Source organism: Ammospiza nelsoni, chromosome 1, assembly GCF_027579445.1.
Source record: "Ammospiza nelsoni isolate bAmmNel1 chromosome 1, bAmmNel1.pri, whole genome shotgun sequence".
In the NCBI taxonomy this organism is placed as follows: Eukaryota; Metazoa; Chordata; class Aves; order Passeriformes; family Passerellidae; genus Ammospiza; species Ammospiza nelsoni.
In genome coordinates this window covers 51578959-51592004 of record NC_080633.1, presented here as the reverse complement: position 1 = coordinate 51592004, position 13046 = coordinate 51578959, and positions in this window count along the sequence as shown.

Genomic DNA, 13046 nt, shown 5'->3' with positions numbered 1-13046 from the left:
AGTAGTTTGTCCCACACCAAAAAGTTAAAGCAGGAATCAGTGGCAGATATGCTAATTGTTTTTGCAAAGGCATGTTGCTATTGCTTGCTAAATCTGAATGAGATCCATGGAGTTGTGCATTATTTTAATATCTTAAGAATGAGAAACAGTAGGAACTGAGTGGTATTTTCAGTTAAGATTTCAAATAAGTTCAATAATAGCATCCGGTCTTCTACAGAGTTTCAAGGTTCAGGTCTTATATAAAGTTTAAGAAAAGTTGCTCTTGTACGAGACAATAACAGCTACTTATAGCTGTTATATATAAGCTGTTATAGCTTATATATTTTTTGGTGAATATAAGAGAGAGTTCTGATTCTGTAAAATAATTATATCAATCACAAAGTTGCATCAATATATTTTAAAATCTAATTTTGTATCCTGATGAATCCTACTGAAATTATCCTCACAAGCCTCAGAGTGTAGTACGAAGATGGATTTTTTTATGTGTACAAGAGCAAACTTGAAATCCAAGGATCCCTATAGAGATGTCTTATCAACAGCTGGCTTTACAGATATGAATTCTGAATCCACTTCCTGTAAATCATTAATATTAGATTAACTTCATTAATTGAATTCATATTCTTCTCAAAAATGAAGCAGACACTTTAACAGGTAGCTTTAATAATAATAATTCCTTGCATGTTATCCTTAGGCTTTTACTCAATTATGATGGCAAAATACAAAGGGGAAATTTGAGTCATGAAGTAAACAGTTATACTGTAAGGTATTGTCTTTCCCTACACTGTTGAAGAATCTTATCTCTCTTGATAAAAATTTCTTTTGTTTGACTTTTTGTGTTAATTTTTCGCGTGTGCAAAACCTGAGTAGTGTACTACACAGTAAGAATTATAATAAGGAAAAAAACCAGAATACTCTAAAGGACTTTTAGGCACTTTCTGGTCTACCTAAACAGTCAAAACAGAGGCATATTCAAGGCTGTATTCATTTGTTCAGGTCTTTGTCTGACTGCTGCGTGTCTTGTCTTTAAAAGAAGTTTTGAATAGGTCAGAGAGCTGTAATAGATTCACTTGCTTTGTACATATAAATAATTAAAGTGATCAGGGAAGAGTCTTATTTTACACATACATCAATAAAAGGTTAATCTTCCACTTTTCATCAGCTTGAGTCATTTAGATGCTCTGCCGTACACAAATCTCTTTCTGTACAAAGATTTCCACCTCTTGTTTTAAGATTGAATAGCTAGAAGGATAATGACAAGCTTACAAGGAGAGTGTGGAGCTTAGTGGTTTGGCACAGCACTCAATGCCAGATGGTTGATAGATTTTATAGATGTGATACTGAAGCCAACCCAGAAAGTAGTTACACATTTGCTAACCACTTCAATCTTTCCAAGTATGGTGGAAGGGTTTCTTCTATCCCCAGGTACAGCAAGCTGCAACCAGAAACAAGACAGTCTTGGAACTGGGACTAGGAGAAAATGGAAAAAAAAAAAAAAAAAGTTGTTGACATATATGATTAAGTAATGGAAAATATCGTTCTTTGAAAATCTGAGGAAAATAGAGATCATTCAACAATCTTTTGAAAATTAAATTCTCAGTCAATGAGAATAGTTTTGCTAGTTTTCTACTTCAGAGTTCTTGGTAGGAATGCAACCTTAATTTATGCTTTAATGAACAAAAGTACTAAATTTGGATTCCTCAGTCCACTGTCTAATGGTCTGTTGTACCTGGTGCCAAATAGTGAGATATTCTCATTAGAGTTTGGCAGTCTATTTAGGAAAAGATTGGAAGTGCAATAACAAGGAGTATGGTAAATTAAAACTCTGCTCTCCAAGCTACATGTGTGTGTTCAGAAAATCCCTGATCACTGTATGATTAGTGTTGGATGATGTTGTTGATAGAGACATGCTCTTATTGTACTTTAAAAGGCAGAGTATTGCATCAGCTGGGTGTTCACAGAGTGTGCTAGGTGAAGTTTTAATATTGGAAATTGCAACTGTTCATGATGTTTCTGTTCTGTTAAGAATTTTCCAAACTATTTTGCAGTTTAAGCTCTATAAATCCTATTGGTTTTCAATGGTTCTTGTGCAGTTAAAATGTATAGTTGCTTATGGTTTTGCTTATGTTTATGCCTAATTTTAAGGCTACTTAAAATATGTTGTTGGATCTATAGCAATGTTTTCAGAGGGGGCACTCAGATGGAGCTGATATGTGTTATGTAAGCAGTGCCAGGGGACTTGCCAAAGTGAGTAGGCACAACAGTGTCCCATGGATGCTTAAATTTATTAAGGATGGAAATGTGTCTTGAAGCTGTCAGTACTTACATCTTGCTTTCTGATTTATTCTTGCAGCTTCTAAACATAATTTAAAAACAACATAAAATTTATGAATAAATAAAGTAAATCAATCAATCAATCAGTCAATCAATCAATAAAAAGTTTGGGCTGATCAGTAAGCACGTCAATTGTAATACATTAAGCAGTCTCAGGAGGCAGAAGTTCTAAGAAGGATTTTTAAGCCCATATGTTCTGTATAAAGAGAGAGAAAGAAAAGAGTAAGAACAAATAAACCAAGAATGAGTCAGCTCATAAAGCTGATGAGAGAAATGTTTCTGTAATTAAATGAAAGGAGTTTGATAAGAATGGGAAAAGGAGCGAAACTGGGAATCAAATAACTCATGAGTTTTCTGTACTTCGCAGAAGATCATATTTCTGTATGGCAAACCAAAGTGTCAGAAAAAGATACTGAAATGTTAGATACCAGTTTCAAATTGGAAAGCAGTGTATTACAGCTTGAAAAGTAGACTGAAGTAGCAAATTTCATGGAGAAAATTAGTCTGGTCTCAGGATTTTAATTCAAAACATTTAGTAGAAAACAAGAATGGTAGAAGCAGATGATTGTGGTGAATTCAGGACTAGAAATAGGATCAAATAACTCTTTGTGGAGGAGAAAATGGGCAAAAGGGGCGGGAGGAAAGGAGCTATGAGCCAAATGTAGAACTTAATGGAAAATACAGACAAGAAAGAAATGTTTTCTGCTTGCATTGATATCGCATGTTTCATTCCATAAGAGTCATAGGAAGAAATGTCTGAGAATAAATGGAGTCCACACCACTCATGGCCAAATATGAAAGTCACAGAAAAGTTATTAGCATGGTGAAACAGACATACTGGACTAGATAACAGCTGAAGAGAGAAAGAGGACAGATTAGGTAGAATTGGAAGGGAGGGAAGATGAACACGATGAAGGTCAGATCACATAACCTTTCAGTGACTGAAAAGACAAACCAGTCTCAAGCTCCATACCTATCTCTTCACTTCCATTACTGTGTTTTTTACTTTTTCTGTTTGTCAAAATTAGCTTCTGAGCATCAGATAAAAACCCAAACGCTGAACCCAAACAACTTTCAAAGGCATGTTGTTTAAAATATGTTTGAAAAAGAATCAAGCAGCTTCACCAGGATAAAATGTAAGTGCTGTAATTGCATGACCCTAGAACTTTGCTTTTTCTCTAGGAGACAATTGCTCTTAAATTTTTCATTAATTGGTTGATATTGTACTGATATTTATGTTAGCCTTTTCTGATATCTTATTTGCGGGAAGGAAAATTGTTACTTGGACAGGCTTAAAATCAACAACGGTGAAGTACTGCTAAGTAAAAGAAGTAGCTGCAGTGAAATTAGTTTCTTAACTAGCTAGTGATACCCTACAATGTGACAGAATGAAGAAAAAAGAATTGGTTTGGTCAGCAGTTTTTTCTCTGCCATCTTTGTGCCTTATTTTGTTTCCTTTTCTCTTAACACCATTCCTGCAATCCAAAACAACTTGGCTCTCCTCCAGTGTCGGAATTCCTTGCATGCCTTTGCTGATTGTAGCATTCCCAAAAAAAAGGGAGAAATTGCTCCTGTAAGTATATTCTTCTGTAAATTTCTTCAGCACCATTATCCTTTTTAATGCCAAACACTATTAAAATTTGGAGTACTGAATTCTTTAGAAGCTTCAGAAACTTCATATATCAAATTGCAGTCTTTTTCAAGTTTTGTTCCTTGTATTCAAAGTCCTTAGCAACCTTTTTGTCCTGTTTCCTTACACAGACTCAAATCAATGAGCCAGCTACCCTAGGCCAACCTTAAATTTTTTTCTCATCCACTTACTCCTTGTCTTGGCTTTTTATGTCCAAGTACTACTATAGCTGCTGTCTGTTCCTTGGCCTAATTAAGGTTTAGATTTTCCTTTAAAGCAGTGCTGCAGGCTTTTATGGAATCAAAGACTGACCTGTTTGTAATCACTACTTTCTTCTACAGTCCAAATTTACGATGTGATCTTCCATTGTGACAAGTGGACAGCCACACTGGAAATGCATGGTGGAAAGAGTCAGGAATGAAATAAGGGAATAGTCAATGTGTGTGTTTTTTGTTGCCAGGTGCCTGTTAAAACAACATCTTTTGGCTGGGCAAAAATCACAGGACCTTGTTTTTGTGGTCTCTTTGCAAAACATTAATGAATTTCAGAGTGATACTGTAATGTACCATTTTTAGTATTTAGGAATACAAAAATGGTTACAGGAAACTATTTTGGAATCCAGCACACTTTAGAGAGAAGTCTTTACATTCTGAATGTTTAATTCTTAATTTGCACAAAGGCCAACTATCTGACTCTTTCCTCAGAGTAATCATTTAAGGAATAGAGTGAAAAGACAATATGCTTAAATCACTTTAAGGCACTCTCTTCCAAATCTGTGTACATCAAAGTCGAAAGCTCCAGTGAACTATGGCATTGATATAAAGAATATTAAATATGTACTAGTTTACTTACTTCAGCTTCCCAGGGATATCAGGTATCTATTATTAGTGATATGATATGTGTATCTTTTTCTCATGCTAGGTAAGATTTAAAAGATTTTTTAATTTAATTTATAATTTTAGAAACTGTTATGTTAAAATACTAGATTATGTTTGATTTTTTTTCTGTTGTTTTTTTTTCTGGAGTTTTTTCCTACATAAATTTTATTACACCCTTTTATGAAAAGGGGTAATCTCAGCTGAGATTTCAGTATGTTCTTATTTATGACCACAAAATTTTAGCTAATTTTGAATGAAAGAAAACATGGATACAGGTAGATTTTGCCCATGACCAAAAAAATCCTGAAAGAAGCTAACAAGATGTCTCAGATAAGAAAAACCTTTTCACTTACTGTTGAAATGGAGACCATATAACAGAGATCATATCAGAATTCTCAGCTGACAAACAAACACAAAACACATTCATGAAAGCTGGGAAAGGGAAGAGTTTATTCCTGGTGTTTGTTTTGGTTTCTTTGCAAATTTAAACCAGAATGAGGAATTCCTCCTCAGTTGCTAATACAGAATAAAGACCTACTGATTAATCTTATTTTGCTGGTAAGCATGCCATTAAAATCTTATCCAAGCGTAATGAATATACCAAATTTTACACTGAAGGAAGTATCTGCTACATCTATCATGGTATTTTTATTTCTGCAGTGCTTAGCAGTGTTTGAAATCCAATACAGGATTTTCCACATGGTCCATGCAAGAGTGGTTTAAAATATTTGCCTCATAGGAGTAAACTCTTAAAGCCTGTCATTCTTTCATAAAAATCAATTACTCATAAAGACAAAAAAACTTATCAGTGATCTTTTAATCTCAAGGACTGGTTCCAATCTCAAGCACTGGCCTAGTTCTGTGAGATCTACAAGTGGAAAGAAAATCTACTTTTAGAAGGGCCATTAATATAGAAACAGCCAGCATTGCATTCTGTATTTCTAATTTCCAAAATGCTATTAAAAATAGCAGTTTGGAGTGACAGTTCATCTACAGTCCTTGGGAAATCTAAAAATAAACAGCCACCTGTGCTCAAAATGCTAGTAACTCTACTTGTAAATCACTTAGATTACTTATTATTTGCAGATATTACTTTTTTTCCCTGACACTTATGTACTACACAAATCAACCTGGTATATACAAATCAAAAGTTACCCAATTAACATAAAAATAGCGGATGTCACATGAAATGTCATTTAATGTCAGGTCTGGAATGAGCAAATAAATTGCCTCATCAGTTTAATTAACAAAAAAGGTAACCAAGTCAAATTAATGTACTTCAAATTATATTAGATCTATTTTGAATGGGATTGCACTGTTGAATTTTAATTGCAAATTCACTTTATAGGACAAGGAAATACATTATTTTACTTTGATGATCAATACTGGACAGATAGGCAACAAACTTTTCTTGACATATTAGAGAGATACATGGGCTTTGGTGTGCTATGGTCTAGGGACTCTTATTTAATTATTATATTATAATACAGATTTTTTTTTAATTTTTAAATCTAAATTCTTAAGAATGCTCTGTGAACTTCAGTGTTCTGATGACTATTGTTAATGTCAAAAGACTGAGCTTCATGATGCTAAGCACCTTACAGAGAGAGGAGAGAGCCTTCGAGGAGATCAGGCCAATGGTGATGAAAAATAATATTGTTCCTAATTGTGAAGCCAGCTGAAGCATGGAGAACTCAAGTGACGTGACTGATTAACAGAAGTTCAGGAGATATTTGGCAGAACTGGATCTGTGTGTCATCTTAACCTCAGTAACTTTACTGATCTGCTTGTAGTAATCTACTTTTCATTTTTCACTTGCTCTTCCTGTGAGTAACACATAGAAATAAGTTAAGGTTGTTGGAGAGTTTTAATTAGAATAATCTGGTGGTGTCCTTTCCTGAATACTGTTCTTTGGCTGATGGGCAAATGGAAAGGAAAATCACTAGGTGGAAGGAAGTAAAAACAGTAAAGTCATATTTGGAGAAATGCACAGACATTGTTATCAGCCACAGAAAGACCAGCAGAAAAAGAGATTTTCTCCTAGAAATGAAAAATTTCCCTCGTAGCATATATACAAGATACTTGATACAGAGAAATGAATTTATGTATCATTTTACCGTTAATCGGCCTGAATGATCTAAACCTGATGGAAACACTAATACTTAAAAATCAGGAAAAAAAAGAGATTGAAATTTTCCCAGTAATTAGTGTTGCCCATCAGCAATACAATTTATATTTTGAATGCAAGCTCATATTCTGCAAAGGGGTAGCTCAAATCTTAAAAACTTAATACAATCACCTTCTTTCCTGTTTGAAGTGGGTTCAGTATTCCCTTTGCTTCTTTTTAGGGTTGACAACTGTCTCAGAGAAATGAAAGTGCATTTTCAGGTATTTAATGTAAACAGTTTACATTTAACATCTCTATTAGAGGACAAAAGGACTTAATCCCTTAAGGTGTCATTCCTTGTTCCACTACAACTGTAGTTATTACTAAATCAAATTACTTTCTGGTAAAAAATTGTTTGGACAATCAAGCTGACGTGTGTCTATACATTTACATAATTCAATCCATCAACAGAAGGTTGCAGAAGTGAAAAAAAGAAAAAGATACAGTCACTGTTATGGTAACCTCTCCTCATTACCTGGCATCCTGGAATATTTATAAAAATTGAGTTGAACTGGATGGAATAGCACTCCCAAAGAATTCACTTAAGGCTTTTGCAAGTCTTCAGTAACCAAAGTAAATAATATATTGCTTGGATTTAGCATTATCAATATTCTAGATATTTCTAGCTAGTAGAATAGCAGCAGTGCTTCAGAGTCAGTATTTTAAATTGCCTCTTGAAAGAAAAAAATCCTGGCTTTTTTTTTCCAAAAAGAAATTTATAAACAAATGTGAGTTGATGATACATCATAATGGTCCTCTCTGGCTTTCTAGCTTAAAAGAAATAGATTGTAAGGAAGTGACTTTAGGATGCTTTACATTGATACAACTCAAATATTTTAGCTGTGCTAACTTGTTTAGCCCAAGTATGATTTTCTTGCAAATACCAAGCCCAAGCACCTTTTCGAGTTATGGAAATCCTAATCTTTAACTGAGCCAGAAAAACACAATATCTGTTCATCCTGTCCAAATGTACATTTCAAATATGTATAAAGAATTGGATGAGTTTTTCTTTATGCTTTACCCCAACAATCAGAAAGTTTAAAACTGACCAGGAGATTACCTCATCCCATTGTATTGTTTGAGGGTGTGAGATCTCAAAACTCAGTAAAGTGGATGCAACCTTCTCTACATCTCAAAGTATTTTCCTTTATTCATATCCAAAAAACTTATTTTTTTAGCATTGCTTCTCTTTGATAATATATAGGTAGTATAGAAACAATTGAAGATTTTTATTGATATATTTTAATTCTCAATTTGTAGCTTTTTGGAATATTTCAGAATTAGCAGAAGATCTCACTAGAAACGATCATTGTCTGAATTAATTTATTGTTTGAAGAAGAACAACTTTGGCAGGGTTGTTAAGCAGAGAAAAAATAAATTAGCTGGATGAAAATATAAACATATGTTGCTTTAAACTCACAGCCAATGATATTTAAATCCTATTTAATTCAGACAAAATTTCCCATAAGAGTAAGGAAGGAGAAAGAAGCAAGCAGAATAAGTAAACACAAAAATGTCAGATAAAATTCTTTATAGTTTCTGTTTACAGTGGCATGTGATTGCCTTCTGCACAGTGTGGTGTTGGCTATATAATTATGCTGCATGAATAAAGAGCTCTAATTGCAGCAGATGAAGTTGATTATTTATCTGCCTCTATGCTGAAGACATTTGATTTTACATCCCTACAACACAGAGGTGTGTGCAAATCAAATAGCTTTCTAAAAGTGTTGTGTCACCCTCCTGAATTGTTTCAGCAGAGAAATATTTCTGATGCATTTAATGCTAGTTGTAATGGAACAGAACCTCCTCAAAATTTCTGTAAATTTATTTGGGACTCACTCTCTCTTACACTTATACCCTTCTTGGGTTTCTTCCATGATTCATATTGGGTAAAAGTACAACAGTCTGGACAAATCAAGGAAGGTCATTGACATGCACAGTTTCCCCCTCAAATACTGTTAGGTATGAATATGCCAAAATCAGAACAGAAACCTGTACAAACAGAGATCATAACATTTTCATGAACACATAACATGAAATGTGCAGATTTTGATCCGCCTACAACTATTTAAAAATGGGTGTGTTAGAGCATAGTGATGAAAACTGTATGGAAGACAGGTGGAATGGGATGTTGTCAACTGTACTCCCAACCAGGAACAGCAGAAAGAACGGGGAAAAAAAAGGTGGAAGATATGAAATCTAAGACTTGACATGCTAAAGGTTTTTGCTTTGAAAAAGAAATTCTTAATGAGACAATATTTCTATCAACAGTTGTGCAGAGAAATTTTTTGCAATTTTCTTTGTTTATGCCTTTTTGAGCACAAACTGTTCCTGAAGTTAGTCTTTTTAAGAGAGCTTAAATTATAATGGAAGAATTATACACACTTTTATAAGTTCCTATATTATAGTTCAGATTATAAATATGATTCTTTTTTAGAAAAATTCCTTCTTTGGACATTTCTGTGATAATCCTGGTGAACATGGAAGCGCATTTTTATTTCAGTTGAGGATTTTGCCTTGAATATTCAAAGTTATTTACAAAGAACATATCAGTAACTCTTATCAATTATTCTTCATGTGCCTATTTTTTAAAATATTAAAATATGTGTTATTGTTTTCCCTCTGTGTATCTCCAATATCTTCCTTCTAATTATTTTCAAACTTAGGGGAATTTAACTAAGATGGATTCCAAGTCACATGAACATATACACAGCCATATGTTGCAGAGATTAAAATGCACTTGCAAGTAAGATAAAAGAAGGCTGTAAACATTCTGAACTAAAGGAATTTCTTTGGTTGCATATGCCTCACATAAATTCCATTAAAGTGTGTTTTATAATGTTAGTATCTTTTTTTCTAATGCATTAGGAAAAGGCAGGTCAGAGTTCCTGGTGGGTTGCAATACCAACACTTGGGCGACAGCTATTACATGGACAACCACAAAGGCAGAATTGTAAAGCAGCATACACTTACCAACCTAGTTCTTATTTTATGTTTTTTATGCTTGAATATACCTCTGCAAAAGATATTTGAGGGAGACAAATGCATTTAAGGGTGGTAATTCCCTTACTGAAATAAAACCAGATGAAATAAAGATGTTGTTTACTAGGTAGAGTATGCAAGTTTGGGAATTGGTTATTACTGTAACTGCAATACTATATATTGTATTTGAAACTAATTTTATTACAACTAACTGAAGTATTTAATCTGCCAAAGTCACTGCTGCGCCTCTACCTGTTCACTAAGGGCTATTTAAGTGAAATAAGCTTTGTTTACAGGAGCTTGTCTGTGGTTGTGCCGTCACGCTAGCCGATCCTTCTTGTGTATTCAGGACATAGTTCTGGAAAATTTCAAAGGACAGAATGGCTCCAGAGCCTGCAAAAAAAATAACATCTGGGCATCTATTATCACGCTTGGTTTTTCTTATGGTGAAAATAGTCTCTTCCTAACCATTCTGAGACTCTCCTCTTTAAACTAAACTTTAAACTAATCCTTTTCATGCCCTGCCCTGGATCACTTGGTCTCAATGGCTTCCCAGCTGGAGCTACTGCTTCCTCAGGCTGAACCAGCCCTGATCCCTCAGCTTCTCCTTGTACTGCAAGTGCTGGAGTTTCATTTACCCTGTGATCCATTTTCTGATCTTGCTCCAATTGGTCAGCACCTTCCTTGTGTTGGGACGGCCCTGCGTTCGACCACCTGTGTGTGGTCTAATCTGTGTGTTATCTAATGAGCAGGGGAATAATCAGGATTGCCCCAATGAAGCCCAGACTTCTGTTGAAGGGCAATTTTGCTGGGTATTTTTGCTGCTGGGGAATGCTGCTGACTCACACTCAGGAGTTGTGAGCTGCCTGCCTGGGGCTCCCAGGGCCTCTCTAGCCCAGCTATTCTCAGCCTGTCTTGCTGCAAGGACTTTATATTCTTGGGTAAGGATGAAGTGCAGGGTGGAGAAACACTTGAGAATGACTTTGAAGACCCAGCTAATCCATGTATCTTCCAGGTGTCATAAAAACCAAAAGTGGAAGCTTTCAGATGCTAAGGAAAAGAATTTGAGGTGTATTTACTGATAGCGCATTGAGAAGGTGATGAGAAATCTGAATAGCTGAGTAGTGGTGGATGTTTGAGATAAATAGTATTACCTGTGCCATGTTATTATGTGCAGCTGTCTGCTTTGGAACAATGAGGACATTACTGTGTTTTTCCCTGGTACGTGGTCCAGAAAACATAAAAGTATTAGGAAATCAGTGGCATAATTGGCTAGGTCTAGTGGAAGATCTGAATATTGTACTCTATTAGGAGAGTGCTTCCAAGGATTTAAGCGTTTTTTTGTAACCAGACAATCTTTCAAAATGTGCTTCATATTAACTGTAGACATTGGGTCCAGCATTGAAAAATATCTCAGTTTGTAAATGGTCTTTCAAGACCAATAAAAACTATTGTCCTTTCTCAGCCCACTTACCGAGCCAAGTAGACGATACTCCATGAAATCAGTAGGTGAATTTCCCTTTCTCCTATAATAGATACAAATTTCCTGTTGGTTTTCACATTGCCTTATATTTTTATCTCTCTTTATTTTCAAAATTGTGATTAATCGACCTACAGCTTTTAATATTCAAAGCTGCATGACTTCTTCTCATTATGCAATCAGTAAAATTAATGAACGACAGCTCTGCACCACCAGGAGGCCTAGCTGAATAGCAAAGGGACTATAGAAACAGGTTATTTGTGGGTCATTGCCAGAATGGATTTAATTTTATGGTACAGAATATTTCTCCTAATACAGAAAAATGTTTAGTGAATATTCTTGTGTTAGTGAAAACTGTTAAATTTATGCTACTTCATATTTGGCATAATTTCAAAATGTCACTGCTGCACTTTGGTAATTTACACTTGAATTCATTTCAGCATGTAACAACAAGAAGGGAGAAATTAGGGGAACTTGAAATCTTGAAGAGTGAACCTGATGGCTCTTTGTAGTGGCAGATCAGTTTGCATTAGGCTATGGATCCGGGATATTCAGTGAAAATTCCTAATTTTTTCTCCTCTGAGTATTGCAGCAAGCCCTAAATCAAGATACACAGTTCACACCTTTTTAGTTGAATGTAGGGCTGATTCTCAGATGGATGGAAATGATCATTTTCCTCAGCATTTCTGTATAGCACCTTCAAGTTTCACAGATAGTGAAAAATGAATGTGAATGGCGCTCACACGTTCACATACGTGGTTCTAAATGCGCTACGCTAGACACATAAAGCAGAAATTCTGTATTGAGCACAGCTCAAATTAACCTTATGTAGTACCATCATTATTTTGCCTTCTGCCATATGACAGAAGGTAACAGTCTGTTCCCATGTGTTGGAGTCATTACTCACCACAGACGTACATAGATGAAGGGTGATGTTATGCAGGATGCCAGCTCCAGAAGAAAGCCAAATTGATCATCTGATTTATCAGTCCGCATGGTGTCACTGAGTTCGCCACTCCAAAAGTGGGTTAGATGAGTACAGTTTCTGGTGATAAAACAGTAGTATAATGGGAACATCAGAAATATGTTTTTTCAGAGCACAGAGAAGTATTGAGGTTGCCTTGAAAATATCTTGGTATAACAAAAAGGCAGCCTGGAAAAGAGAAGAGGAATTACTCAGGATAGTCTAAGAAAAAAGGAGAAATCTCGAGGAATTGGTGAGAAATCACTTTTCTTGCAGTCCTCTCTGTGGCATTTAACATATTAAAACCAAATGAACATTATTATCATTGGATCTCTGCAACCTTCCAAAGGAAAAACTAACAAAATAACGAAGTGGACCTTCTTTATGGGATGAGAATCTACTTTCTCAGCACAGAAGCAGATGTCCTTGCTTGTGAAAAAAAGGAATAAATTAGCCACTATATAAAACTTTAAGGAAGACAAATTGCTACTAGGAGATTTAGGATTATTTATGATGGAAGAGATTACCTTGAAATTTCATTTCATGGGAGGGGCATGGGGAGCTGTTGCATGCTATAGCACTGTATGGGTGTTTTTAAGGAGCAGAGATAGCAA